Here is an 11,627-nt window from a genome sequence, read left to right as displayed (position 1 = left end):
TATGTAACTAAAGATGAAAAACCATCTGTCCTAGGCACTCAGGCACAATGACCATTCTTCAGAATTAGTAGCTGGGCATGCAAATGACCACTAAAACTTGTAGCTTTGAAAGCATGTAAGGTACCACTTCTGTTTGTACAGATATTGGACTCAGAAAGAGCAATTGCAACATGAAAAACAGATGCATCATATCTCATTTCCAGGCCTCGCAGAGACAGAAAAGTCATCATCAGCCAAGATCCTCCTAATCTTCCAACAGATGCACAAATAGACCTGCCTCTGCGACCTTCTCTTCTTTTTTGGAATAATGGAAGAACTCTGTATGAACCAAATTAAGACCAGATCTTAATTAAGACCACTGCTTTCTCAGCGATCTCTAGCTTTTAGTTATCCTGTCTCCTTCTCTATCTTCAACCTCTTTGCCACCAACAATGATGTTAATAAGCATGCAAATATGCACTGAGAACTCACAACCACCAAAGGTTCTCTTTTGAACAATGTAAGTCACTTTACCGAGTCTATTATTGGCCAAACTTTTCCAAAAAGGTATTTATTTATATACGGCCTCTGTTTTTTTTTGTTTTTTACCCCCAAACACCTGTCAACGATTTCAGTATAGCTTATTTAAGTCTTCACTATTCCCTCAAAAATCTTCTCTGGCTATGGTCATTCATTCATTCACACATTGTTTTTCATTTTTTTTCCTTTCACAAATATTTATGTAGCACTACATTAGGAGCTGGACATTAAAAGAAAATGTAAAAGGGGAATTGTCCCTGCCTTGATTAATGACGCTTATGTTGCAAGTGCAATTAGCATCTTTTTAAAAATCAATTTACTTTGTAAACCAAGAAAAACAATAATACAAACTTATTGCAATAAGTCAAAAAATATGAGGACAGATACATAAAAGAAAATGTAATAAACTCTCCCCAACTAATTAGCTGATATTAACAGTTAGCTGTAGATTCTTCCACACATTTCTCTAAATGCATATAATTTAGGTTATAACACATGAAACTGCTGATATTCTACTGTTTTTCACTTGCAAAACATTATCAAATGATTCAACTTAATACATATGTGCATGTATACAGATTTTTATTTATTTTTAAATAGTTGTTGAGCAGTGCTTAAATAACATTTTAAAAACTATGAATGGTTTAATGAGTAAATATTTGTGTTCACCTTTGTTGGGAAAATATAATTTTTTTTTTTTTTTTTGCGGTACGCGGGCCTCTCACTGTTGTGGCCTCTCCCGTTGCGGAGCACAGACTCCGGACGCACAGGCTCAGCGGCCATGGCTCACGGGCCCAGCTGCTCCGCGGCATGTGGGATCTTCCCGGACCGGGGCACGAACCCGCATCCCCTGCATCGGCAGGCAGACTCTCAACCACTGCGCCACCAGGGAAGCCCGAAAATATAATTTTTAAAAAATCTGCTGAGCCAGAAAAATGGCTTCACGAAGGCAGAAGTGAGAGAAAATAATTTTATTTTTGAATGAGTATTAAGCCAGAACACGATGAGCCTTACAGTAACTCACTAAGAGATTTCAAAGGCAGAAAGAAATCTCACCCTTTTATACAGCCAAGCAGACACAACCCATTCCATACATGCTCCCAAGGTAAACAATAACTATTGTTCAAGTAAGAGGACTTGACAGCACCATTGTCACACATAGTTCATTCTAAATTCACCTGAGATGATCCATTATATTCGTTAACTGGATTTACCCAAAGGCAAATTAAATTCTTACCTCTATGACAGGTGGTAGTTTTGCAACTTGGTCATGGTTGGGCTCTCACAGAAACTGGGAAATATGGGTGCTACCTTCCTTGATGATTATATTTCAAAGGTATGGTTCCTAGGTCCTACAGAAAGATATTCCAGAATTGTAAAACTGACAAAAGACTTATTTAACTTTAAAAAGGTTTACATACGTTTCAAAGAGACTGAGAAAGTATTTATAATTATAAATTTTCTAAAGCAAGTATCTAAGAAAACGGAGGGCAGGACATCTCTTCCCTTATTTTTCACAGGGAGAATCAAACCTTTTATTTTGTATTTGTACATCTTTACATATCAAGAACCAAAACATTTACATAAAATTAGCTGCCTTTTTAAAATCACAAAATGTTATCTCCCAATAACTGAATAGTTGAAGATAAAAATTTATAGGATGAGAAAATAAGTGAGGAACAAAAGTACCATAATCAGTTATCCATATAGATGTTATTTTTAGACAATTGAGCAAGATTAATTATCTATACACAAGTAAATTTCTTCCAATTTTTATTTTGCATAGGTAAACAATCATGATCAAACAATAAATTCTACACATTATTTATCCTAGTTTAATAGTAAGAGCATGGATGTTGCAGTGAAAAATACATATACTAAATCTTGATGGAAATTAAAATGCTTCTCCTTTCCTACTGTAGAAGTTCAATTATATGTTGAAAAACTACAACTAGTAAAATATGGAGGTATAAATGAAATAAACAGTTATGCAGACTAGAAAATATCACACACTTATTTCATGTCTGAACAATTATCTGTTTCACTTTTACATTCAGGTTATCTCATGTACATGCTCAATCAGTATGCTTATATCACTAAACTATGCTTAATTTTGTATTACTGATGCTTGCATATTTCCTGGCACAAACAACACCCAATAACTGTTTACTGGATTAAATTTTAGAATGACTTTATTCCAAACCCAGTAATTGTTTATTGGATTAAATTTTAGAATAACTTTAGTTTAAAATTATCTAAGGATGAATCTTGTCCTCATTTTTTTTTTCTTTAGAGGAATACTAAGCTTTCAAACTAAGCCCCCAAATGGTTCCTTTAATTTGCTAAATTAATTTTACAATATAAAAAGTATCACAGAATCATATTATACATTTACTTGTTGTTTATTCATATTCACTGTTATCTCAATCACAAACTAATGGTTACTACTGAGTGCTCACTATAGACCTGGTAAATATTTTATGAATGTTGTCATTCTTAAGTTCCACAAGTCTGTAAGCTGTGTTTGCTAGTCTTACAACTGGTGAAACTTAAAGAAATTAAAGATAGTAAGTAACTTGATTAGGGTGATACAGCTACTAAGTGGTAGGGCCTAGCTTAAACCCATGTCAGTCTAGGTATACAGTCCTGCTCCAAGGCCTCCGATTCTTTTGCCAACACGTAGCTCTGCCTCCTCTTAACTAGGTCATGTGTGCCCAGGCCATATGGCAAGCAGTCTACATAGTATCAACCCAAAGGAAGTGGCAAATTCTTGCTTTTTCAAACCACTGTTAATAGTCAAGACAGCTTAATCCCTGAGGTTAGCAAATTAATCAACGTGATCATGGTGATAAACATTCTAAGTAAGTCGATAACGTGGTTTGGATGACCAGTTCATTTATAAGAGAATAAAAGAAGTGGGTGTTACAGATGTGACCCATGAGGGAAACTCGGTGAGCAGCTGACATATAGGAAAAATACTCAGAACTTGTGGAAAGGCTTTGAGCAGGTATGCAAACAAATACCCAGACAAATGTATTGTGGTTCAGGAGAATTTCCCCAGCACTCCCAGTAAGGCCTGGAACGATAAATAAAAACTACAACCAAGGAGTTACAGAAAATGTGAGGCTTAATTATATTTCACTGAATACTACGCAGCACAGTTAATTCAATAAACTCTAAAACCTTTATGCTTCTGGGGATGCACATAGTGCTACATCCTGCTGGGCCAGTGCGTAGACTTGCGCAGCCTTTTCTGCAAGGAAAAGGAGAGAGCTTAGCTCTTAAGGGAGAGCTAAAGAAGGCAGTATACTCAGGGAGGGGAGGAGTGATGAGGGTGGTGGGGAGTGCAGGAGAAAAGCCTTTAGAGGCTTCATATCTTTTCAGATTTTATGGTTTTGCTGTTAGCACAAGTTCATGTGCCTGACACACAGTGAGGCCAAACAAACCAAAACGTCCTTGTTTGGAGCAGAGAAAGGTTTATTGCAGGGCCATCTGTGTCACGGGGTTAAGGGTATCAGTCCTTAGGCTCCAGGAGTCCTGGGGCTATGTGCACCTGGTCATCAAGTAGTTAACATCTTCCATTTGGTGGGGGATTTTCACATCTGTAAAACAACTCAGGAAATACTGTTATCTAGGTAACAGAGAGGAGCTAAAGCAGAGGATATGGGGGAAGGGCCTATCCCGGGAAGACCCCATAGGGTCCTGCTCTGTTACATGGCTGCTGACCTAATTCTATTTACCTTATTCAGGCTGCAGAAAAAGGGAAGGCATAGCCTGCAGGTACTATCCCACAGAAGTTTTAAACAAATATTCTCTTAATGATTTATGATACGCTTTGCTTTGCTTATTGTCCTGAACCTCAAGTTCCACAGGAAATTATATTTGTGATGAACACTGCACTACATTGTCATATCTCTTTTTATTATTGCTTTTCACAGTTACTTAAAGCTTGTATTGTTATATAGCTACTTATTTTGTTCATATCATTTCTTCTCTATGGTAAACCCCTCGAGGGTAGGATTGTGTCCTAGAGAACAACTCTCTTTGTATAAGGCAGGGCACTTGCCGACTTAATCTGGCAGAGAATTCAGGCATAGTGATCTTTGTTCCAGCAACAGCCCATGGGAGACACTGCACTGAAGCAAAGAGCTCCCTCATTATTCAGGGATTATTTTCACAGAAAGTGAAAGAAACCCACCTTAATTCACCTAATCAAGGAGAAATATTTTGTTTCATGGACTCGAATTACAAGAAAAGCTAGAGTGAAACTTGTCTTGCGTGTTTTAGAACAAGTAAATCAATTATTACACAACTATTGCTGTGTGACAGCAGACAAAACTACAGAAAGCTTTAATTTTCACATTTCTAAAATAGCAGAACCACAGGAAAGAGTGCCTCTCTCTTACCAATATTTTAGAAATCCTAGGGAAATATTCACAAGTCCATTAAGGGCTATGAAGAAAGAGGCAACATCCCAACAGTTCCCTTTTATCATATTGTTAGAATGTGGGGAGAAGGTGCAGTTCCTCAAACGAATACGAAGGCTAATGGGTGAATATTTGTGAGCTTGAAAGCCATTATATTTTATATCTAATGTAGAATGTGATGAAAGGGAAGAAGTAGACTATTTTAACATGTGTTGAGTACCTACTACATGTCCTATAAACTTTATTATATACATTATAAACTCATCAAAATATCCATAAAGTATAATAAATATGAAGATGGGATGGATGATATGGGCAGTACCTTTGCCCTGTAAATGCTAAACCAGTGAAACATTTATACTAAGATAAAGGAAATAGAGATTTTTAAAACCATTAACCACTGAGGTTTAACTTCTCTATTGATTTTAGGATTACTTGTCTGTCCAAACAAAACTAGATAATTTAAAAATTCCATCTGCAAAGAGAGTGTTTGCACAGTACCACATGCAAGCATTTTACATGGCTTATATAATTTAACCCTCATAAAAATACCAGAATGTAGGTGTTTATATTTATTAGGATTTTAAACTAAGCTACTTTAGCAAAGAGACCGAATATACGTTGACTTTAAAAAAAAAGATATAGGTTTATTTCTTTTTTAAAGAATACTTAGATATATAGGGTGATCTAGAATGTGTTATCCCAAGAGGGTTCTGCCAGATTCAAGGTAGAGCTTCCATCTCTTGAGTCCAAGATGATGCCATTTCCCAAGCCCAACTATTGCTCTGGTACTGCTTTCTCCAGCCAGTGGAAAAAGAAAAAAAAGGGGGGAAGGGGTGGTGTAAGTGGGTTATTTTAAGAACAGAATCTGAAAGTTGCATGTAACATTTGTGTTCTTCTGTGAGCCAGAGCTTAGTCAGATGATCTCACTCAAGAATAAGGCAGGTTAAGAAATGTCTCTAGCTAGGAGAGCAGAAGCCCTACTAAAACCTATGTGTATGTGGCAGAATTGGTCAAGGCAGATTTACTGTGAAGTTAGGGTGGTATAACTTTCAGAGCCCATGTGCTTCTTCCAAGACTCCGAGGGAGGGGAAGCTAGCAACATATTTATTTATTTTATACCCTTTTGTCCTTAACACTTCCAAAAGATAGATCTGTCCCCAACAGGTAGGACTTATCTATAAACTAATACAAGGAGAATAAATCCTGGAGGAAAATTCACTGTCTCTGCCTCTAAATAATTTCCAATGAGGCCCAGAGAAGTTAAGTAACTTACAAAAAGTCACATAGATTTGGAGCTGAAATCAGAACCTGGGTCTCTACGGCACAAAGACTTTTGACTCATATTTCTAGTGCATCAAGTACTCATATATTTTAGATTTTATTTCCTCCTGACATTATCTCAGGAGAAAAGCTGGACAATCTAGAAATCACAAGGTAATTAATTGGCTACATCACTTTGTCCCTATCTGTTCAAATGCTCTTGGGAGACAAAGTGAAAGAGAACATGTGAAGCCCAGCTGCCAAGCTGACGTGACAGCCATTTAGTCGGGTGATGCCACTCTCAGATCAACCCAAAGGTTAATGACACAGATGCAGTCAAAGATCTGATGGATAGAGGCTGTGAACCCTGTATCAATAACTTACAGCGAATGTCTGGAGGTGGCAGATGAAGCGGCTCGTCATCAATTAAGCATGGCAGTCCATTTTTATAAAATTGTCATAAAGGATTATTAAATTTCACATCTTAGTTTGCTTGGGGAAAATATCAAATATCAGTAAAGGGTGCATTTTAAAAACAACGTTTAGTATAAACTCTTGCTTCTGGCCTCATGTCAAACTAACAAAGAAGTGCTAGGCAATTTGATCCATGCTTTTCATTTTTCCATTTCTGAGCCAAGGCATTTTTTCATACTTATTATTAACTTCACATGTTTTTAAAAACAATAGTTCTGGTTTTAAGAATTTTTTAAGTTAGGAAAATATTTAATTATCAAGAAAATAATCTCAAAATTTGAATATGACTGCAAGTTGAGTATTTATTCACCATAGCAACTTGGAGTATACATTCCTCAAAGTTAAGTACCATAACAAAATGTAGACACATGCCTTCCTTTTTATACAATTCCTATTTACAGTAAATTCAGAAAAGCATCCTGCACTAAGCCAGAGAGGACTTAAAGTGGTCTGTCTCTAGATACGTTTTTTTTAATTTTAAGACTGGATTCAGAGAGTTCCATCTAATTTGAGGTGTATTTACTACGTATCAGCTCCATTATCCAACTTTCTATAGTAAATCTTAAAATTCTTATATTTGTAAAAACCCCTACGAACGCCTGAATTATTTGGTAAAGTTTAAAAGACCCAATACAACATTTTTTGAAAGGCAATTATAATTATAAAGTAATCACTACTAAAGTATAACAAGTTGTCATAGTATCTATTTAGAAAACCATTCACAGTTATTCTACCATGCACATTTTCACACATAGCATTGTGCTGCTGTTCTAATAATTGTTTACTATCTTAATATGACAGGGCTAATACCCACCCTCTTAAGGAAATTACCTTTCTTTAGCACTGTATTAATATTATCCTAGGTTACTTTTTATTTGTAGCAAGTTGTTCCCAATTCTATACCACCAACCATTTGACTTAATGATCTACTTGATGGACATCACTAAAAACAGTTTGTAAAGTTGACTTAACAAAATGAAATGATATTCAATATCAGTTTGAGTTGTTGCAATGAAAAGAGCTCATAGTACACTGGAAAGCTGTGGGAAATTGTTGGGAATTACTATTCTATGGATTGATACAAATAAAGAAAAAATCATAGAATTCTAGAATTATAAGGTACAGGAGCTATTTAGGCCAACATGCTAATTAAACAGTCCATGGATCAAAAACTAGACTTGATAAAAATCACAAAATGGATTGCCTGCTGAACTAAGTTTTGGACCTAGTGCTGTGTACAGTATAGCCTACTGTTTTGCCTAAGATTGTGCAGTATCCCAGAATGGTTTGTGCTCTCTTTTAGGTTCCAAAATGTTCTACCTTGTAACAAGTAAATGTAAATTAACTGGTTGACTGACTAGCTGATTGACTGACTTACAGGCTAAGGCTAACTGGTTGCCTGACAGACTAGGGCTTCCCAGGGAGGGTCAAGGTTACCATTCTCTACAGGCTCCTCAAATAAACCTCCTGAGTCAAACATAACTGACAAACCTGATACCTGGAGTACCAAAGTTACTGAAAAGCTTTCAGGGAAAATTTTTCTAAATGTAACTGAAAACTCTTCAAATTTTTCTTAATCCCCTCATATTTTTTTCTGCTTCATATAAAAATACTAATTAGAGTCTTCTCCCTTTTTTTATTGATGAGTCTGGCTAATGGTTTATCAATTTTATCTTCTCAAAAAACCAGCTTTAAGTTTTATTAATCTTTGCTATCGTTTCCTTCATTTCTTTTTCATTTATTTCTGATCTTATTTTTATGATTTCTTTCCTTCTGCTAACTTTGGGGTTTTTTTTGTTCTTCTTTCTCTAATTGCTTTAGGTGCAAGGTTAGGTTGTTTATTCGAGATGTTTCCTGTTTCTTAAGGTAGGCTTGTATTGCTATAAACTTCCCTCTTAGAACTGCTTTTGCCGCATCCCATAGTTTTTGGGTCGTCGTGTCTCCATTGTCATTTGTTTCTAGGTATTTTTTTATTTCCTCTTTGATTTCTTCAGTGATCACTTCATTATTAAGAAGTGTATTATTTAGCCTCCATGTGTTTATTTTTTACAGATCTACCGTATGTTAACACATATATATGGAATTTAAGAAAAAAAAATGTCATGAAGAACCTAGGGGTAAGACAGGAATAAAGACACACACCTACTAGAGAATGGACTTGAAGATATGGGGAGGGGGAAGGGTAAGCTGTGACAAAGTGAGAGAGAGGCATGGACATATATACACTACCAAATGTAAGGTAGATAGCTAGTGGGAAGCAGCCGCATGGCACAGGGAGATCAGCTCGGTGCTTTCTGACCACCTAGAGGGGTGGGATAGGGAGGGTGGGAGGGAGGGAGACGCAAGAGGGAAGAGATATGGGAACATATGTATATGTATAACTGATTCACTTTGTTATAAAGCAGAAACTAACACACCATTGTAAAGCAATTATACTCCAATAAAGATGTAAAAAATAATAATAAAAATAAAAGATTATACTCCTTTAAAAAAATACTAATTAGAAAATTAAATTATGTTCAATATCTAAAAATGAAATTATATAGTAATTCAACATCAACACCTGATACTATGTGATAGACCTATGGGCATAATATTGTGATATTATGACACTCACAAAAATAGTATAACATTTATATTTCAAGATTTGCACATAATTCAATGGCTTTCAAAAGTCAACTTTTCAATACAAACTTTAAAATTAATGATAACAACTTTTTCTATCTAAAACAACTGTAGCAAGTTGATGCACTTTATTCTGGCATTCATGATTTAGAAAAATGTTTTTTGCAAGCTTCATACAAAAACATTTGAACAAATTAAAAATCATTGCAGCAATGTACATAGATCTCATATTCCTTTGATTTCCCCCTTCTTTTTGATTTCTACATCTCTTATATTATGAGAAGACATTACCAAAGAAAAGACAATAAATTACTACGAAAGACAACATTGGTTCTTAGCAAGAAAGAAGAGTGAAAATCAGCTCTTTTATGTGACCAAAGAATCTCTTTATTTAATGTCCTTATTAATGTGAACTGAACCTAAAAATGTGAACATCTAGATATATATTTCTTAATTCCAGTTTCACCTGCATTAGATAAACTGTCTTATAACTTCCTTTCTTAAGGAATAATATTTACATGTTAATTTCTTTTCCTCAATTTCTCACTAAACTTCAAATCATTTTGGAGTAAATAGTATAGTAAGGCATTATATAAATATGAAAAACTTAAGTACTACAGTAAGGAATTATGTAAATATGAAAAATTTTTTAAATATCAATAATTTTAAATGTATATAATACTTGATCCTTCATATTATCTTTAGAATTTCAACATTTATATACAAACATGAAATGCTAAGACTGAAATGCCTAAACTTTGTTCTGTTGTTATATGGGAACACTTACAGTATCAGATTCTAACTTAATCAAAACAACTAAAATGAAAAGCATCATTGTAATCAACCATATGGCTGCTTCATTCTAAACTGGTTATTTTTAAAGAGCCAGACTCCAACATTCCTCCTTAGAGGGAGAATAAAAACCGTATTACTACTGTACACATCAAAACTACATTGGTCAACCAGTCATTGTGTTAGCTGGCACTAAATTCCTGAACAGCATAGTAGTGCAACACAGGTCTTCCAGATGACTATGAATGGATGATCTTCATTTGTCAGAGATTAATCTGGTAGACATGGCCTTTGTAGAAATAGCTAGAAAATATAGCACAAATTCTGAAGGAGCAGGGATGGGGAGAGTCATCTTTTTCATATGACCAGTGACCCTTTTTTTTTAATGTTACCACTGCTGCACATAGATCCTAAAAATGCAAGAGAAAGATTCCATTTCATTGTATTGATAATCATCCTCTTGGGAAACCAATTTAGTCTGAATGTACCCTCAGAAAGGATTCTGCTTCTTGCAGATAATTGTGGATCAATTTCAGATGAAGATTTAGTAGCCTTTTAAAAAACCTTTTAGGGCATTTTTTAATGCTCTGTAGAGAGTTGAAGAGTGTGTGTGGGGAGGGTGGAAGTAAGCTGATAAAATGCTATTATTGAAGAACTTCAGGCTAACCATGAACTTTAAGATTTGTATTCAGTTCTATGGCAAATGGCACCAGCTTATCTTACAGGTTACGTGCACTATAGATTTGGAAGCAATAAAAGACAGATCTGGGTCTCCATTTGGGCTCATGGGCTGCAGTTTGTCCTCTTAGGTTCCAAATTTCTCAGTTCTTCCCTACTACACATTCAGCTTTTCTCTCAGACTGTTGGACTAACCTGACCTTTTGAGACTTGAGACCTGGTACAAGATGCAGAGGCAACAGCCTTGTACAGACTTCTGCACTAGGAACAACTGTGTGAAGTGAAAGCCTCTATAATAAATCTCTATTCTACATCACTCATAGTGATTCTACTTCTCAGGCTAAATCCTGACAGGTAAAGTAGTAATTCAGAGACATGAAGAAATTAATCAAAGGGAGTAATTGCCAAACACTCTCAAAGAGGGTTAGTAGAAGAACCTAGAAGCATATTTTACCTTCTTTGATTTGATTCCATATCCCTAAATGTATACTTCTATAGTTCTTATTTTATTTTAGAGACTACTTTACACAATAACACCTAGTTTCTCCTAAGGTAGAAAGAATGTAGCTCCTAGTAGCTCCTCCTTCAAATATTCACTCTCAAACTAACTGAAGTCTTCAGTCTTAAGTGTCCTTGTTCCACTTTTCCCTGCCTACTTGATGACTACCTGTAGAGTCTGCCCCTCGGGCTATGTTAGCAGTCCTTAAAAAAACTATCGCAAATTTTTCTTTTTGTGTATTAAGAGTGAAGTCTTTATACTTTAGCAGTTCACTGCAAACTTGTGAATGAAGTGATGTTCACATTTCCTTTTCCTTCTATAAGGGTCAGCCAAGCTCTGATGTTTCTAGG

The 11,627-nt window shown here is 35.5% G+C and overlaps 1 long non-coding RNA gene across 1 annotated transcript in view; it reads right to left on the bottom strand.

Moving 5' to 3' along the window:
- Nucleotides 1–1,769: 1,769 nt before the first annotated feature.
- The window catches only part of LOC116752320, a 53,491-nt gene continuing 43,633 nt past the window's right edge, over nt 1,770–11,627 (bottom strand). The window contains exon 3 of the long non-coding RNA XR_004349439.1: nt 1,770–1,871. This is a non-coding gene — a long non-coding RNA (uncharacterized LOC116752320). The remainder of the gene's footprint in view (nt 1,872–11,627) is intronic.

The sequence above is a fragment of the Phocoena sinus genome, chromosome 3 (genome assembly GCF_008692025.1).
Source record: "Phocoena sinus isolate mPhoSin1 chromosome 3, mPhoSin1.pri, whole genome shotgun sequence".
NCBI lineage: Eukaryota > Metazoa > Chordata > Mammalia > Artiodactyla > Phocoenidae > Phocoena > Phocoena sinus.
Note: the sequence above shows the minus strand (reverse complement) of the source record. Positions and strands in the feature narration are given on the sequence as shown.